This window comes from Macrobrachium rosenbergii, chromosome 48 (assembly GCF_040412425.1).
Source record: "Macrobrachium rosenbergii isolate ZJJX-2024 chromosome 48, ASM4041242v1, whole genome shotgun sequence".
Classification (NCBI taxonomy): domain Eukaryota; kingdom Metazoa; phylum Arthropoda; class Malacostraca; order Decapoda; family Palaemonidae; genus Macrobrachium; species Macrobrachium rosenbergii.
Genome location: NC_089788.1, coordinates 60,880,426 through 60,893,057, shown reverse-complemented (window position 1 = coordinate 60,893,057; position 12,632 = coordinate 60,880,426). Strand labels below are relative to the sequence as shown.

The window sequence follows — 12,632 nt, the reverse complement described above, 5'->3', positions numbered from 1 at the left end:
GAAATGGATCGGGAGGGAATTTATAGAGCTTCATGTACGATGCATTCTATACATCTCCATGCATAAGTCTCCCTCATGATTCTGGCTTAGTCTTTGATAGCTGGTTGCCAATTCCGTGTGAAAGTTTTGCTGCAGTTATGGAATCGACAACACCTAGTCATCTTTGAAAAGAAAACCTTTGTCTATGTCACTCTATGATTTAAATTAATTTCCATTGATTTTAAAGAAATTCGGATGGTCAAGTAAAAATCTCTTAGGTTTTTCAACATATGAGATTTGAAATAATTTAGTTGTTGACACATTTTCCTGAACACAGTTTGTTTAGTTGTGATAGATGTTGCAGATAAGGTGGCTTTCACCAGGACCCACTGAAAGCAAGCTATAGCTCCAGTCGCTTATGGGGTTTACGCCAGTGTCACTTTTCATAAATAGCGACCGTTGACTTGACAAGATTTACAGAGGCCAATTTAGTGAAAATATGTGATCTGGAAACCCTATTGAGAGCGACTTTAGTGAGGAAAGGTCATTGGACATGTCCGTACACATAAAATGTTATAGCACTTTTGAAAATGGATCTCTCCTAAGTAGGGGGCTTCAGATAGCATTCTTGCTTTACAAATGAGTCTACTGTCAACTTGATTTTGTTATCAGTATTATTAATATCAATATTAATTAAGATTTACTCAAATATGAGGTTGGAAAGCTTCGACGAAAGAAATCCAGAGTAAAATGACAGTAAATTAAAACAATACATAAGGGAATTAATTCCTAAATGATTAAACTGCCATTTAAGACAAATTCCTAAATGATTAAACTGCCATTTATGACAAAAGTAAAGGTATTGATCCAGAAGCGTCCACAAACAGTGCCTTAATTTTAACCTCAAGGAATAATAACCTGAAGAAAACTCTGTCAGTCTTGACGAGCGAAGGCTCCACAAAACAACTTCAGAACTTGGTCTGAAAATACGAAACCCAGTGTTACCCTCTGTTTTCCCTGGAAAAGGAAAATGCGCCAAAAGTCTCGTGACATTTTCGCCCCAGGTCTTTGCCCCTCTTTAATGCGGAAATTCCGATGCCCTGGAGTGAGAGAGAGAGAGGAAGAGAGACTAGGACACGGCAGAAACAACATTGTAGTGCGTACCTGCTGCGTTTCTTATATTTCCCTCAGTCGAGACATTTGTCCTTTTCTACTTGCATTCCGATTTTCTTCTGTGTTTGATGGATTGTTGTCGAACACTGGTGTTTGGGATTCCTTTTCTTTCGCATTTAGAGAAAAGCCATTACCTTTATTGCACAGATTCTCAAAAATCTTGATTTTTGACCATTTCTAATTCGGTAGACTATCTGCTATTTTTCCAAATATTTTTATTTCTCTCTTGCCTTTATTCATTATCATAATTTATCACGAAGTGACCTAATTTGAAAAGTTAAATTTAGTGCTACTTGAGGTGGGGTCGATTCAAATAAGAGGATTCCAGCTAGAGAGAGAGAGAGAGAGAGAGAGAGAGAGAGAGAGAGAGAGAGAGAGAGAGAGAGAGAGATTCTTATTGAGTGGAGGGCAACCTTTTCCAGTCAATTAATTCATACAGTATTTCCCATCTTTTTCTGCTTCTGTGTCTCCTTCACCCGCTCCCCCTGACTAAATGAATGAGAATAAGGGGAGGAAAAGAAGAAAGAGAATGAGAAGAAATAAAAAAGCAAATGCATAATTGGAATCGATGGTGGGGGAGGAAGTGAGTCAATTGGGAGTCCCAGAATCAGGTTCATAGACCTCAGGCGAAGGAAGAAAAGGGAGAAGTATATACACTTAATCTCGTTTTGGACTTTCTTGTCCTGAGAAAGTTTTTATTGCTGATCTTCCATTTTCTGTTGCCTCTCCGTCATTCATTGCAAGAAACGCATTTTGGAAGTTGCAGTCAGGAAGGCTTTTTATCATGGCTCTTCGGAAATTCATGTGTCTTCCGCTCTTTGACAATGAGTAATATGGCATCATAAGTCCCTTAATATGGCTAATATAGGGAGTACGATTCCATCACCCTCCGGATCTTGTCGCTTCCAGTCCCTTCCCTCGTTAGCTTCTCTTATGAATAAACGGCTAATTACTAAAGCATCAATTCCAAACAGTCTCATTAACTCGCCTTTTGAAAATCATTTCTTGATTGTTAACACGATTAGTGCCAACGAATGATCTTATTAATGACGTCATTTCCTTAAGAAGATGAAACTGAGTGCCAATGAATATATTGGAAATCAAGTCGGGTCGATGGAGGTTCCGCTGTGGGGGGGAGAGACAGTGTTGCCAATGCTGGGAATCTAAAAGGACCTAATCTAAAAGTATTCCTGTCTTTGTGGTACGCCACTTGAAGGCCCGGAGTTTGAAGTTCAAAACTTGATTTCAGGAACAGAAATGATATCGGGGACTACTTCACTTACTTCCTTTTTACTGTATATTATTTTCCATATTTTTCTCCAGTAATTCCCTGAGGTACATGATAAGCATAAACAAACCAACTAACAAATAGCGGAACAAACACAAACACAATACCTGTCGCTCACCAAGCGTCAACCTCGTCAGAATTATGCAAATGATTCTGTCAGATTAGTGGACCTCGCTCTCAGGGGATTTGTTTGATTGAAATGGAATGCAAACATTTTCCCGTTTTCAAAGGACGTTTTCCTTTTGAAGCTTTTGGCGGAAAACAGGCCAGAGATCAAATGGAACCTCCGTCATATATCGTCATCAGAGGAAAAGATTAACCTGGATATGTTAATCAACTTGATCCGTGTAAAATCACATAGCGAGATTGTTACTCTCTTTGTTTAGTGGTCAGCTTTATGGCATATGAGTGACGACTGATTACAATGGTCTTTGACTTTGTTACCAACTCCTCCCATGATAATTGTTACTAGAAAAGGACAGACATTTCGTGTCCAAAGGAGCGTTTCTTTATTACGGATGCTGAAATATTTCCTGGTTATACATGTCCGTAATAATTATTGATTTTCTCTTTTCATTTCCAGTATGAAACACATGTTGAGATTTCATTTTTTTAAGTGATAATGATCATGAGAACTCACTCAGACCAAATGTAGATAGATGTTAGATGGATAGCACTTCTAGCACCTTGCAAGCCACATATATGTACATAATACGGGCATATGATGTCTTTATCTAAATTCTTAGCGTTCAATGTACATTCATAAAAGGCGCAGTGGTGATATGACTGTCCTTTCATTTATCATGCCTAAGACATCACTGTCAGATCAAAATGAATAGTTATGCAGATCAGTGACTCAAAAAAAAAACTCTTCTTTTGTAAATATTGGAAAAAGATCCTTATTTACACTTATCGATCAAGATCAAGTTGGTACAATGAGAAATGATATCACTTAAGTGTGAAGCCTCAGACACTCACCATCAAAAATCATTTTCAGTTTCATAAGAAAAAAAAAAGAATAGAGGCACAGGGGCAAATGGCAAGTTCCTTGAATTTCCCATCGACTCCACCAACATTTCCCTGAATTTTATGTACAAAATAATGATACGTTCAAAACTAAAAGAAACACTGTCAACCATGACGGGAGCAGTTCCACAGAACATTAAACAGTCAACAATTTCAAAGCTTCGTCTGCAAATATGAGAACTAAAAGCATACTTTTGCTTTCACTAAAGAGGGAAAATGCACGAAATGTCCCGTGACATTTAAAAATGCCAAAGGCATTTTCGTCCTAAGCTCTCCCCCGCTTTAATGAGGAAATTCCAATGCCGCAAGAGAGAGAGAGAGAGAGAGAGAGAGAGAGAGAGAGAGAGAGAGAGAGGGAAGGCTACAATATTCTTGCCATGCGTATTATGTTTCCATTTTTCTTTTTCCAGTTGGCGGCGCATTTTTCATTTCTGTTCTGTTTGTAGTTGGAGTATTTCTTCCGTGTCTAATGGTTCGTACCTAATATTTACATGTAGCTTTCTTTTCCCACACTGGAATAATGTCTTCAACAGACGTATGACCTTTTTTTAGTTTTGTTTCGTTTTGCTTCACGTAAAAGTGAAATAGTCTTCGTAGGTCTCCCCGATCTTTTTCTGCTTTGATATTACTACTTGTATTCTCTCTCTCTCTCTCTCTCTCTCTCTCTCTCTCTCTCTCTCTCTCTCTCTCTCTCTCTGTGTGTGTGTGTGTGGCCAATTCTTTTTCCAAGATAAATCTCGGTGCAAATATGGTTTCACTCTTTCCGTTGTGGAAAGGAATCTAAACATTTCTCCTTCAGTGACGTCAGAGTTTCTCTCCCGAGTCTTCACAGATCAACACCTGAGAGTTTCAGATTCCAATTAAATTTGACCTAAATGCGAAAGAATAAAAGCCACGCATAGTTATCAATTTCTTTAAATTCATGTGCTACTTCATTCGATATCAGTCGTTTAAAGGTAAGATCTACTTACTGAATGGGAACAACTTGCTCATTGCTTGAACATGTAAATAACGTAGGTTCTTATGAACTTTGTATTCCAAAATTATATTTTGGAATACAATCGCCTTATTTTATCATTTTCATGAATCAGATAATCAAATAATCCTTCATTTCCTCTGCAGCTTACCTAGAATACTTTAGATGTCAGCATGATAGTGAGACTTCAGTTTTAAAAATCCTGAGAGTCCTTTTTCATCAGAATTTGTAGTAATTGAATAAATGGCCCCTGACTTCCCATGCTCCAGCTGAGTCTCGATCCTTTCAGTAGGTTTTTTCTGCCTTCGTAATTTCTTGGCGTCTTCCGGCCAGATGCTGGTCAGAAGGTAAAAACCGCCTTCAGAGGCAGAGGTGTTTGCTTGCGGTGATGGAGCTGATATTAATGAAACATTTCTTGTTTGCGTTGCACGATGTGGCGTTACCGATGGTAGATACCGAGAGAGAGAGAGAGTGATCTAAGTTCGCTTTATCAAAACATAAATGGAACACTTTCCTTGAATGTTGCCGTTCTACCTCGAAAGATGCCTCATCGTCATTAGAACAGACCTTTGAGAAGATTTCTCCATCATGCACTCTTTCTCGTTTAGAGAGGATGGCGCAAGAAGGGAAGAGCACGCTGATTCTCATCTAATTTCAAAGGATGAGGTTACTAGCCTCATGCCCCTTTCTTCACCGTAGAAAAATCATGATTTGTAGATTTTTCCTTCTAAGTTCCTTTGCTTAGAATGGAAGGATAACATCATTTATAGCTTCCCTTTCGAAGGGGTATTGCATCATGGATTGCATTTAACTTATGTAACTCTTCAGTAGCTGAATAAATTGCTGTAACTGATATAAAAAGAACAATTGTTCTACATCAAAAAGCCTATTCAGTAAGTTTTAGAAAATCTGCGAACATGAATTATAATGAACTCAGTTTATCTGAATGATTTTACCTAAGAGAAAAAACACAAAACAAAAATTATCATGGTTTTTATCGATTTTTTATGTAGAAAAATCCTTCTCATTAAAAAAAAAGACAAGAATCAAATTAAAATGGAATCTGTTACTTTTCTTATTCAAAAGATGTTGATCTCCGAGTATTGGTTCCAGGCCATCATGAGATGGCAGCCGATGACGTCATTAGAAGAGAAACGGTCGCAGTTATTGTCCTTTGAAGAGAAAATGGCGTCTTTATGCAGATTTACTTTATGGCGTGGATTTTACAAGAGAGAGAGAGAGAGAGAGAGAGCGGGAGGATGGCAAAGGAGATAAGAAAGAAACAAAATATAAACTGTAGATAGATAGGTATTGTACCTATATGAAAAATTAAACAATTTTATAAAGTACCCTATGCACACGAGAAGAGGGACAAAAAATTCTCTTGGGTTTTGGCGAAATCAAATGTAAACAGCTGTTTGAAATGAGCTCATCTCGTAGTTAAAGTCATCAGAGACAACGTGAATTTGGGGTAAACAGCGATAAAAAGGGAAATCTTCGTGAAACTTTAGTGCAGAAATGAACAAAAGAAAATATTACAAACACTGAAAGCAAAAGCGAAAAAAAATTCCCAGAATTTTGCGAGGAGGTTATGCCGTTGCATAATGCACTGGTGTTCCAGACTCTCTCTCTCTCTCTCTCTCTCTCTCTCTCTCTCTCTCTCTCTCTCTCTCTCTCTCTCTCTCTCTCTCTCTCTTTCTCTGCGATAATATCAGAATTTCAGAGTTAAAAAGAGCAAAATATTCAGGCCAAAATTCCCCTGACATTTGAAACATCAAAGGACAATTCGATCCTTGGCCACTCTTATTGAACATACCCGGGAGAGTCTGGTTCCAAATGTCGGGGTAAAATTTTGTCCGTCATACTTCCCCTTCTATATTTGCATAGGCTGCTTGCATTCCCTGTTATCTTCATATCTCTAAAAATTTGTGTGTAATTGAAATTTTGAGGATTTTTAAACTGATGGCGTTGAAGAAAATGTTTACTGTAGGTTGAAATATATAAACGTTGGCATATTATGCCTCGAAGCAAAAACAAATATTTATGTAAAGATGTACTTGTTATATACATGGCAGTTCTAAAAGCTGATGAAAACGTTTACCTGACGGAGAACTGCATCACCCAAAACGTTTTCAAGAGAGGTTTGGAGGACTTGAAGCCTTATCGAAGCAGTTGCATCAATTAATGATAATTACAACAATGAATCCGGGGACGAAAATAACGAAGACTATTTTCGCTGAGTACTTTTAAAATTAGATCGAGTTCTGTTGATAGAAAGATTTTATGTTGTATTCAGTTCCTGTAATAATAACACATTAAAGAATTTGCATAATTATGACCTGTTTGTTTATGGTAATTGATCTTAGCGGGAAACGTCCCCTGGAAATCATTGAATGTTCAATTGTGTTCCATTTCAAGAAAAATCCTTTGGAAATTGAGACCACGTAATACGCTGAAAGCTTTTTCCATCATTCTCTCACGTTGACACACTTTTTTTAGTTTGCCTGTTAATATGCTTTGACTGTTCATTTGCCTCCTGTCTGTCAGTGTCTTTTGTCTGTTGAATTGTGTTTTGCCTGTTTGTGGCCTTTGTTCATTTGCCTTATGTGTTTGTTTACTTTTTCTGTTTCTTTGCCTTTGTCTTTAGTTTCTTTGTATGTTGTACGTTTGAAGGTAAATTGTCATTTGGAATGCATTAATTGTTTTAATCGTTAATTTGCATTTTACTAGTCTCCTAAACAATTGACTTTGACTGACAGAATGGAGCCAGTTGCCTTATTACGAGAGATGGGAACATCTTCTGAAGTAACAAGGAAGAGAGAAAATGAGGTCCATACATGAAAGCAGCCTAAAAGCTGTGAAAGCAGCCTGAAACCTGAAGGGGGCACAAAATACCAAGTGATTGGTCAGTATCAAGTGGTTGGTCAGAACCACTTGGTATTTTGTGCCCCCTTCAGGGTTTTAGGCTGCTTTCACACAGGCATGCGTAGGATCTTTACACAGACAGCAGTTGTTCCCAGAAGCAAGTCACGTTATATGTGTGGATGGTTGCAGTGTGGGAGAAGTCAGTGGGCTTGAGACCCTATTCCAAATGATTTCTTGAGAGTCTGAAAGCTCACACATGCAGGAGTCTCTGCCTTTGATCAAAACGCTGTGATTCCATTCGTGTAGTTTTTCTGTGTACAGTAGTAATGATTTATAGGTAAATAAAATCACGTGTCGAGATGATTACTCGCTATTTTAGCAACTTATTTTGATTATAATGTTTTCTATCATTAATTGTTGTTTCTATAATCATTCTTGCGACAATGTGCAAGTTAGTAGCCTCTTTGGTATTATAAAACTCCAGAGATTAACTTTTTCTTCATCTTCATGGGATTGCCATTTTGTGATAACAAGAACTTTCATTTCAATCAAAATATTATGAATATTTCCAAATGTTTTGTGATTTATTATTATCATAGCATTTGTCATAAACTTCCCTTTATAAATTGATATAAAAATATTAAATTTCGCGGTTCTGTTGATTGTATAAATCTTCTACGGTTAATCGTTTTGTTCATACTGTCAGAGTCTTAACCTCTATGGATTCCGAGGGCTGTCAAGTATGCCGTTGGTTCATCCAAACTTGAAGATACCCCTTGAATTCTGAGCTCCCCAGAATGCAGGTGGAACCTCCTCATAGGTTGGGAATCTTATAAAGTGCATTAAGGTCACTGGAATCCCAAACGGCCGATGAATGCTGAAAAAACTGCACAAAATTATATGTGCAGAATCTAGTTTTGTACAAATAAATCCCAAGTGGACCATGTTCTCATAAATCATTCAATTAGATTCGTCGTGTATTGAGATTATATAAAAGTGGAATAAAAGGATTTAAATAACAAACTCAGGTTGATAAACAAGCAATAAAGAGTATATAATTTTCTTGCAAATCAGTCCTGGTCTCCATAAATAATGAAACAAGAGCAAGGTGGCACAATATTAGATAAGATCACTGGAGTGTCAATCGTGAAACTGGTCCCTAAGAATGATTCTTTTTTCCCTGAATTATTAAACTGCCATTTATGAAAGAAAATAAAATTTTTTATTCAGGGGCCTCCACATGTAATTCCATAATTTCAACCTTAAGTATATATACATATATACATATATATATATATATATATATATATATATATATATATATATATATATATATATATATATATATATATATATATATATATATATACATCTACAGGTAAAAACTGAAGAAAAGCTGTCAGGCTTAACAAAACAACAACATCAAAACGTGGTCTGAAAATACGAAACCTAGCGCTACCTTCTTTTTTCTCTTGGGAGGGAAAATGCACAAAATGTCTCGTGACATTTAAATTTGCCGAGGGCATTTTTGCCCTGGATCTTTGCCCTTTTTTAATAAGGAAATTCGGATGCCAGGAAGTGGGAGAGGGAGAGCTGGGACACGGCAGATACGTAATAACCTTGCGTGACATTTTTCCTTTTCAGTTCGCGTTCCAATTTTCATTTGTATTTAAAGGTGTGTTGTTGTCTAACACTGGCATTAGAATACGTTTCTTTTCCTTTTGGAGAAAGGCCATGAAAACTGTAATGACCTTTTTTATGGTGATTCCCAAATTTCTTTCATGATTTTTCTGCATAAAAGTTCTCTTTTACTATCTATCCATCCATCTGTCTATCAATCTTACAGATCGTTTCCTTAAGACGTTATTCTTTCGAAATTGAAAAGATTCTTGCATTTTTTATTTTTATTCTGAGAGCTTTCGCTGGTAAATACCCGAAAGCTTCGTGCCCGAAGTTCAGTTATATATTATTAAGAATAAGGAAAATAAAAGTAATTTATCGTAAGGTGTACATACTCGTACTGCATGATAGGTATTCTTAAAATATAGCAGGAGTGAGAGCATTTATATATTGCATTTCATGAACCTTACAACACTGAATATGAAAATCCACGAAACCGAGTGACAAAATCTGTGAGCGTGGAAAACGGCATTTTCCAAAACCGGTCTTAAAACTCGTGTATTTCTCCTCTTTTTTAATCACATTCCCCATCGTTTCGGAAACAGACTTGGAGATCTTGTATTTTCTACCAAAGAACTACGAATAATTAGGCTCCACTTCCCGAAATCACGAGAGGTCCTATTCATCAGGACGCGTAATAATTAACTACTTGGTTAGTGATGTTCCTCATTCCAGCTGAGCCTCTGTCCTTCCAGAAGGTTCTTCTGTCTATCTCATCTCCTGGCGTTTTGTGGCCAGATGTTGATCGGAAGGTAAAAACCTCCCTCACAGAAGCGACGTGGATGCTTGGAGAATGCATTTACATAAAGGAAATACTTATATTTCATAAATAAAGACGTGGTGTTTTGCATAGAACGTTAATGGTAGAGTGAGAGAAAATAACAGACAGAGGCTTGTAGACAGACAAACAATACAGTAGTCTGTGAATGTATGTAATACAAAAACACAAAGGCATTATATATATATATATATATATATATATATATATATATATATATATATATATATATATATATATATATATATATATAAAGTGAAGAGAGAAAGAGAAGGGTGGGGGGAGGAGAGGAGGAGGGAGCGACGGTAATTTGATTTCGCTTTAACAAAGCCTGATTGAAACAATCTCCTTGAATGCTGGCGCTCTGCCTCGAGCGATGTCTCATAGTCATCAAATTCCTTTGATTCATTTTTCCACAAGACCTGGAAGAGCACCCTTGAGAAGCTTCCTCATTACGGTGTAAAGTCGGCAGATTCTCCCATCTTTCTTAGAGGCTTTGTTGGTACTATTCTCTTAACTAGGATGGTTTTAAGGAAACACGAGAAAGAACAATCACTGTCTCAAGCACCATCAAACTTTAGGAAGACGAATAAACTTCCTTTGTGGACCATACTTAGGCAGCTTCTTACTATTTCATCTACAGAAACATTTGACGTGTGGATAAAGGGAGAATGGAGCAGGGAAAGCAGTGTTGTTTTTCCATGAAGCCACTCAATTTAACATAGAATGCGTAAAAAGATTAGTTTCATTTTAATTTTCTCTTTTATTTCTATGTTTTAGCGATTCTCTCTTCATTTCAGTCCGTGGATGGTGGACCGCCATGAGAAACTGAATTCCGTCTGGAAAGCAATATGGTTCGAGTTCCAGGGTTCCAGGTAAGTTATCTTAGAGTTGATAAGGGTTAGAAGGGTCACACAACTTGACGCGATTGTGGAAACCTTGCTAAGATTGGAAAGGCAATTCACTTTGGAGCCATTCATCTACTTCAAATTGTGTGAAGACAAAAAAAAAAATGACTTCATGGAAAGAAACTGTCGATAGTATTGTCCATTTGTGAAGAATGAAGAGGCATCTTTTTTTCAGATTCATCCTGTTCCAAAGTAGATGAGAACAAAAGCAAGTTTACTTAGACAGAAACATATATTGATGGATGATGCTTTCACAGTATTTGCACAGACTAACAGACATATGCAGAGACTTCCTCTTTTTTTGTGTAGCTAAACTCACATAGCGATATAATGTTCGTTCATTTCTTTTGTCTAATGAAACGTTAACCAAGATAAGATGAATATGAAACAAATGGAGAAGGAATAAAAAACAAACAGAAGAGAATAAAAGAAAGTAATGTAAAAGTTTGAAGATATAAAAGAAATTCTCATCGCACCTTGAAAGGATGTTATGGCAGTTTGAATTGCAGTTATAACAGTGGTGTCCCAGTCTCTCTCTCTCTCTCTCTCTCTCTCTCTCTCTCTCTCTCTCTCTCTCTCTCTCTCTCAGTCTGCGTGATAATGGCGGCGGAATTTTCCACTTCAAGGAGGGTAAAAGATACGACAAAGAAAAAAATGTCCTCTGACATTTATGGACATCAAAAAACAATTTAATCCTCAGCCCCTTTAGTGAATGTACGTAGAGGGAGATTACGGTTCCAAATATTGGAATGACTTTTTTTTATTATTTCGATGATTCCTCATGTACAGTTTTGGTCTCCGTTTTCTCTGTGCCCTGTTTAGATGTTTTCTTTTTAGAGTTTAGATACTTTCAGATTTATTCGATTACTAACATAATAAGTATATAAAATTCCTTGAACGATTGGAACTTAATACTTTTTTATGTTATTTTATTTAATTTTGGAGCGGAAAAAGAAGAGCACCTTCGTATATCTCGAAGCGGACGAGATAAGGTTCCGGAGATCTCTTGAATAGTTATATTATCATTTTCAAATGATGGAAAAAATTGAGAAGACATTAATGTCGTGATGAATGCATTTTATCAAAGAGTGTTAATTGCAACACTAATTCGGTGGATGGAAAAAAGAAAATATATTTTCGCTCTACGTTTATAAAATTAGGTCGCATTTAATTACAGGATTTAATTTTAATCCTATTTATGTTACAGCAACGATTTACAGAGGTCTCATTTAATCGTTTACTGGAAATTAGGAAACGTCGGACCCAGCTCCATACGTGAAAAATCTTTTATTTTATATAATTTTTAGGTCTTTTAAAGTAGCATCTAATTGAAAATCGGCTTTAATCTTGTTCATATGATTGGAGTAACTGAATTCATTATTTTTCTTCGGTTACTACAGTATATTGTCATGATTTCAAGGAATATGATAAAATGTAAGTACAAACCTAAACCTGCTCTCTTGGATTGAATATTAAAAATAAAGAAGCTAAATCAGTTGAACTAACACGCCACAGGTTGAACTGCTATTGCAGAGATTGTTTACTATGGGTACAGAGTAAGGTAATGGACTAAGGGGATTATTCACCTCCTGTCATTCAGTGAACATTTCGTTAATTATGATATCCCAAGATTCCACAGTTTAATCATATGCGAATTTTACGAGACTGCAAACGCGGTACAGTGCCTGAAAACTGGCTTAACAGAAATAATTATGATGAATATCCAGAATGTCATTCTAGCATCACTAACAAGATAGTGATGGCAATGACTGCATACTCCATAAATTTAAAACAAAATGACTCTCAAATGACTCAAGATTGTAGTTTGTTGTTTATTGACCAGGTCTTTGGATTGATTGTCATCAAAAAGGTTAATGCTTTGGTTATGATTAGGATTTGGAAAAGTTCCTTTGCGAAATAAACTCTTAAGAAGAACAGCTGACAAATATATTATATACT

The 12,632-nt window shown here is 36.5% G+C and overlaps 1 long non-coding RNA gene across 1 annotated transcript in view; it reads left to right on the top strand.

Annotated features, from left to right (window-relative positions):
• Positions 1 to 10,558: 10,558 nt before the first annotated feature.
• Positions 10,559 to 12,632, top strand: part of LOC136831450 (uncharacterized) — a 54,680-nt gene continuing 52,606 nt past the window's right edge. Inside the window, exon 1 of the long non-coding RNA XR_010850882.1 lies at positions 10,559 to 10,640. This is a non-coding gene — a long non-coding RNA (uncharacterized lncRNA). The remainder of the gene's footprint in view (positions 10,641 to 12,632) is intronic.